The sequence below is a fragment of the Berghia stephanieae genome, chromosome 3, assembly GCF_034508935.2.
Source record: "Berghia stephanieae isolate SIO BIC M18660-M18661 chromosome 3, UCSD_Bste_1.3, whole genome shotgun sequence".
Lineage (NCBI taxonomy): Eukaryota > Metazoa > Mollusca > Gastropoda > Nudibranchia > Aeolidiidae > Berghia > Berghia stephanieae.
In genome coordinates this window covers 38877478-38884394 of record NC_088362.1, presented here as the reverse complement: position 1 = coordinate 38884394, position 6917 = coordinate 38877478, and the positions used below count along the sequence as shown (strand labels likewise).

Genomic DNA, 6917 nt, shown 5'->3' with positions numbered 1-6917 from the left:
TGAGGTAAATAACGTAAAGTAAATAACTTGCCACAATACAGCATCATAGTGGTTGATGATGATGATAATTATAGCAATGAAAGTGGTATTCCGACTCTTTACTGTCATCAAGTTTGACCGAAATAGGTTTTAACTCACGTAAAATGATTATAGCAGTATTTTTGGAAAGAAAAGAAAATAGGCGGAGGAGAGAAGGAGCACTGTCCTTTGTCAACACCGGTTATAGGCATTTATTGAGCTGTGTTCTGTTAGTCTGTTTTGTCTACCCCTCTGCTCGTCTTCCCGTCTGCCCGTCCGTTTTAGAGCAATTGATTATACTTATTAAATCAAATGCCGAAAAAAAATCCCATATTATAGAATATTGCTCGCTAGACGTCCTTTAAAACAAGTGAAATTGAATAATATTTACGATTAAATAATGTGTATGGTTCGTGAATCGAAAGTAAAGGGAAAGGAAAACATCCGCTTCGACGCTAAAAATAGTCACCAATGGGAATCCAAAGGATGACGTAAAACAACCTTTGGTCGGCTTGCCTCGAATGTTTACACAATAAAAATGAAAGAAATTATTGTCGTCCATTTCAAAATTTTCTAATCTTAAAAACCTTGTATCTCAAAGAATACTGATATCTCAGAGTGGTTCTATATCATAAATTATAGGGTTTTTCATATTCTACAACATATGTAATTTTCATGCTTTCAACCCTGTTTGCACAATTCAAGGGTTTTTTGGACCTAATTCCCCCTACTATATTTTGGTAGTAGAAGATAAAATGTGATTTGCAAGTTATATAAAGGGGAATATTTTTATTCATCTAAAAATCAAATCAAGGGCAATAACTCGAACAAATCGAAGGGAATCTTTTTAAAAAGTGTACCTGTAATGTGTTTAACATATAATAAAGTTGTTATATTCTTAAAAATGTTATAGAATATCGATAATTTGCAAGTAATTAAATGTGTAATATTGCTGACCTTGAACTTCATTGACCTCTGAATGACCTTCAAGAAGTCGAATTGAAATTTCAATTAGCCAAATTTGTTCCTAAGATATCAATCTTACCAAATTTGAAGAAAAATAAACTTCCACACGGAAGGTGAAACAACTCGAGTCTTTGCACGATGCAGTGACTCTTCTATAATGGGCGATAACTCAATCAAATATTGTTTGATTTGCTTATAACTTTATACGCTTGTTAGTGACATCCAAAAGAGTAAACTTAATATTTGATTAATATAAATTAAAATGCGGTTCGCATGCTATTTTAAAAAGAGTAATGTTTTTATTCATCTAAAAATAAAATGGAGGACAAAACTCGTACAAATCAAAAGGAATATTAACAAAAGTATACATGTGATTTGTTTAACATATAATCAAGGAATTTTCCCAATGGAAACCGTACGGTGCTCTTATTGGCTAACCAACCAGCGGCCTCGATGAGAAAAATATCCGCCATTTTGATGTTGGCTGGGAATCGCGTTACTATAGTAAACAAGCGCTGATCGGCCGTTCATGAAAACAAGTTGCTGCTCGCTCGTTTAACTCAAAATTATTCAAAACGATCTCTCTAAAATGATATAAATGTGACTTCTTAAGGTTTTCTTCACGGTCAAAACCACACAACATTCTATTAATGATTACGTCCGAGGCAAAAAGGAATATTGACAGGTCGACCGAGAGTTGAACTCGTGAGACGACAAACATCAATGCGAAGTGTAGCGAGAGTCAAGCTATTGTTTGTCTTGTCCTATTCTATATAGAGAAAAGGATAAATAGTATAGCCTCGTGTGTGAGTGGTTGCGTGTCATAGTCTTGTTTTTAAATTGTTTCTGTTGTTTATGTGTGTAGTGATGACTCTCTCACACTCAATTTCAATGCCGAAAGAGGAATTCCCGCACACAAGAAAGGGGAATTGGGGTGGTATTTGGCATACATATTGTATAGTATCTAGTTCTAAATAGATAACTGATTAGAATTATATTATGATATATAAACACAATGCCAAATACAATTCCGAAGTTTCCTTATTTCAAATGAAGTAAAGCTCCAAAACCTAATGGTAGTGATTGTAGTTCTGAGTGTTAGTGAGGTGATGTGGTGTTGGTGGTGGTTGTAGTTGTAGTAGTAATAGTGATGATGATGTGGTGGTGGTGATGATTGTAGTTGTAGTAGTAGTGGTAGTGATGATGATGTGGTGGTGGTTGTAGTAGTAGTGGTAATGGTAATGATATGGTGGTGGTGGTGGTTGTAGTAGTAGTGGTCGTGATGATGATGTGGTGGTGGTGTTTGTAGTAGTAGTGGTAATGATGCGGCTATGTGGTCTAGTAGTATGACACTCGCTTCCGGATCGGAAGGTCCTGGGTTCGAGCCTCGCGCTCGGCGCATAGTTGAGTCCTTGGAAAAGGCTCTTTACTCACATTCTCTCACCGTACTCAGGTGTAAAATCAGTACCTGGCCGTTAACAGAGTTGTCTTTGTCCGAAAAATTGTAATATCGCCTAACAGGCGTCATGTCCCGTCCTACATGTTAAATGTTGACCAGGGACCCCTTGTAAAGCGCTTTGAGCACATTTAGTAGATATTGCACTATATAAAGCTCAATTTTTAAAAAAAATATTTCAATGATGATGATATGGTGGTGGTGGTTGCAGTAGTAGTAGTGGTAGTGATGATAATGTGGTGGTGGTTGTAGTTGTAGGAGTAGTGATAGTGATGATGATGTGGTGGTGGTTGTAGTAGTAGTGGTAGTGATGATGATGTGGTTGTGGTGGTTGTAGTAGTAGTTGTAATGGTGATGATATGGTGGTAGTGGTGGTTGCAGTAGTAGTGGTAGTGATGACGATGTGGTTGTGGTGGTTGTAGTAGTAGTGGTAATGGTAATGATATGGTGGTAGTGGTGGTTGTAGTAGTAGTGGTAATGGTAATGATATGGTGGTGGTTGTAGTAGTAGTGGTCGTGATGACGATGTGGTTGTGGTGGTTGTAGTAGTAGGGGTAGTGATGCTATTGTGGTGGTGGTTGTAGTAGTTGAGGTAGTGATGTGGTGGTGGTTGTAGTAGTAGTGGTGGTGGTGGTTGTGGTAGTAGTGGTAATGATGATGATATGGTGGTGGTGGTTGCAGTAGTAGTGGTAGTGATGACGATGTGGTTGTGGTGATTGTAGTAGTGGTAGTGATGATGATGTGGGGCTGGTGGTTGTAGTAGTAGTGTTAGTGATGATATTGTGGTGGTGGTTGTAGTAGTAGATGATGTGGTGGTTGGAAAACACATTACAGGTTATTATAATACATGATTACACACATTCTCTAACTTCATTTTTTGACAGCTTCGTTGTGCCATAAATATACGCAACAGTTCTGAAACATTTTATTGTGGATTTTGATATTGTTTGTTGTTTTTCTTGTGTCGGTTATGTTGACATAGATACCGAATGAATGGTAATTACTACATTCTCAGCCAACAACAAAATGGCGCTGAATGCTTTCATTGGTGGACACTTTTTAGGCTTCGTACGTATTCTCATTCGTTTAATTCTATGCATATAATAAAGTTTTTATGTTCTTAAAGATGTTATGATATGTCGATAATTTACGAGGAATTCATTGTTAATTGTAGTGGACTTCATTTGAACTTTAGTGACCTCTGGTCGAATTGTAATTCCAATCGACCAAATATTTTTCAAAGATATCATTCTTACCGACTGTAAAGAAAATAAATTTTTACACGAATGTGAAACACCACGAGTCTTTTGCACTAGGCGGTGACTCTACTATGATGCGATGTATGTATGTATGTATGTATTTATGTATGTATGTTGGCATGCATATACGATGATATGCTGGTTTGTATGTATGTCTGCATGTATGTATGTATGTATATGTGTTTGTATGTACGCTCATTTCTTTTGTATACATGTGTAGAAACAATGTGCAAGCGTGTATGTTCGTGTATGGCTGTGTCTGTATTTGTAAATGTGTTGATGTTCATACCATGAACCAAACTGAGCATTGTTTACCTCACATGAATTGCCTTTAATTTGGACAATAAAGATTATTATTATTATTATTATGTCTTGATTGTCACCAAATGTCAAATGAAATATCACATCATCAAATTTTGAGTCATGCGTAAAACGTCACGAATAGACGACAAAATGGCGAGTGTTTTTGGTTTGTTTCAAAATAATAACAACGCAATATGACATAATGCTAGGCAGATACTTTATCACGAAAGGTATATTCGTTCTAAACTATTTCTCTTTTAGAAGTTGCATTCAAAACTTGAATAGTCTAATCAACACGAGATTTTCTCTTTACGTAATGTTTGGTGTTCCTAAACATTATATCTACAATTAGGCACTTGCAAGTGCCTACTACAATTCACATCGAGAATATAATAATTCCATTCTTGAGAATTCCAATCCAATATGCCAATATTCAGTGAGCAGTGGGAAATCAATATAATAATGTAGCAAGATATTATTATTACCATTGATATTATTATTATCATTATTATTATTATTATTAGTAGTAGTAGTAGTAGTAGTAGTAGTAGTAGTAGTAGTAGTAGTAGTAGTAGTAGTAGTAGTAGTAGTAGTAGTGATAGTAGAGTGAGTCGAGCAGGCACTTATGTTGGTAACAACAAGAGATGAAGTGAGTCAGAAAGTGCCAGAAGACAATAGAGAATAAAACATTTTCGCGGCGGTGATGGGGGTTTGAACCCGCGACCTTATTTGTACGACAACTCCGGCTGGCCAGTGAGAGCGTGAATATACCGTTTGGGCTATCCACGATCCCAAAAAACGATAGTCACTAACTCAGATCATTATTAGAGCTCTCTCTCTCTCTCTCTCTCTCTCTCTCTCTCTCTCTCTCTCTCTCTCTCTCTCTCTCTCTCTCTCTCTCTCTCTCTCTCTCACCGACTACTTGAGATCACAGGTCCAACACACAACCACCGCGAATAATAATAATAATAATAATAATAATAATAATAATAATAATAATAATAATAATAATAATAATAATAGTAATAATAATAATAATGGTAATAATAATAATAATAATAATAATAATAATAATAATAATAATAATAATAATAATAATAATAATAATAATAATAATAATAATAATAATAATAATAATAATAATAATAATAATAATAATATATCTGATTCGTTTGTTATGAAGTTTGTGATGATCATGGGTGAATTTGGGAAGTTGATGGTTTTGTGTAAGGTAGCAATACGGGATATCTTCCGCCTTTTTTCAATGGTTTCCATTCAAGTGACTAGTGGGAGAAAGTGTCGAAACTCGGTTTTCTGGATTTGCATCCGGTTGCGAATCTTGCAGCTGCTCTTTGTGCTTGTTGAATCTTGCATATGTCAATTTTTGTGCGGAGTACCACACGGCTCTGGCGTATTCTAGTATTGGGCTGATAAATACTGTACACCCCTTCGTGGGCATTGGCTTGTGTTCCTTAAGAGAAACACCAGCATCCTACTTGCTTTGCTGTGATAATATGTTCTATTTGGGTTTGCCACTTTAGTTTCTTATTGAGATGGACTCCGAAATATTTTATGGAGTTAACATGTTGTAATAGATGATCATGCAATGTGTAATTGTTATTATAGGACTCTTTCTTGTTAAATGTTGACATGACATTGCATTTTGATGTAAGGGACTTCATCTGTCATGTATCTGATCACGTCTGGAGGGAATCAAGATCTTTCTGGAATTCATGTGCATCTGCACTACTATCTATTATCCCGAAAAGAAGGCTATCGTCTGCCAAAATTTTAAGCCTTGTTTGTATATATTATCCATTTCCAAGGCCATTCATAAATGTCAAGACGCATAAAGGCCCAAGTACTCTTCCTTGCATTACTGATAAAATAGTACATATTTTGCTTGAGTCAATGACAACTTGTTGCGTTCGATTATAAAGCCAGTCCTTGAATCAAAGTAGAAGATTTTGCGGTTGTTGTTCCATATTCTCTGAATGATTTGTTTCATTACCCCCAAAATTCTTAATTCCTCTTTGTGTGAGTTTTAATAGTAATCGTTTGTGTGGTCAAACGCTTTGGAGAAGCCTAGTACCGGGAGACTAATTTGTTTTTTGTTGTCTAGTGATCTTGCAAGTGCTTCTATTGTATTGATTAATTGTGTCTGCATGACCGTATTTTTCTGAAGCGTGAGCTGTTGGTCGACTAGTATGTTGCGTGTGTCGTAGTGTTCCATGACAGAATGAAATATAATGTGTTCTAGTATCTTGCAAACAACTGAAGTTAGAGATGAGGTCTATAATTTGAAACTATGTTTCGTTTGCCCTGGGTTTAGATGTTGCAGCTTCTTTTGTATACCGTACGTGGTTCTGATGATAAGATTATCAATACTTACAATCAGATAGGCTTTATCATAATTACGGATCATTACAAACGTATTCTCAATGACTCACGAACATATGCAGGAATGAAGACATCCATAGACGACCGACTCGTAGTTTCAAAGTTCAGGCCAACAGAAAATGAAAATAAGCCAAGCTATAAGTATTACAAACAAAATAGAAAATCGATCAGAGACTTCAGCAGTCTAAGAGATGACCTAGTCAAAAAAAAATTCAGAAACACACTAGCGTCGAATCTTTCAACAAAAAATTTAAAGGATGCCTCTAACCCAGCTGAAATTCAACAACATCTTGTCCAAACCGTGCTGATGCGCAGGGAAACAAACACTGCCTGAAGTACACAAAAACAAGATTACGGACCAATACTGCATGACTTATTACTGGGCAAAAACAACAGAGACTTGACATCAACAGCTGCTCAAATACGATGCGAGGAAGAAAATGAAGAGACAAAGAAATTAAATCTTGCATAAAATTAAATCTCAATCAATAGATAATCACAAAAAGAAAATAGAAA

General features: G+C 35.9%; 1 protein-coding gene across 6 annotated transcripts in view; it reads left to right on the top strand.

The window, feature by feature from the left end:
* Window positions 1-4139: 4139 nt before the first annotated feature.
* The window catches only part of LOC144967696 (uncharacterized), a 69892-nt gene continuing 67114 nt past the window's right edge, over window positions 4140-6917 (top strand). For all 6 annotated transcript variants that reach the window (XR_013644447.1, XR_013644449.1, XR_013644448.1 and 3 more), the window contains exon 1: window positions 4140-4231. The gene's annotated coding sequence lies outside the window, so the exon portion shown is untranslated. The remainder of the gene's footprint in view (window positions 4232-6917) is intronic.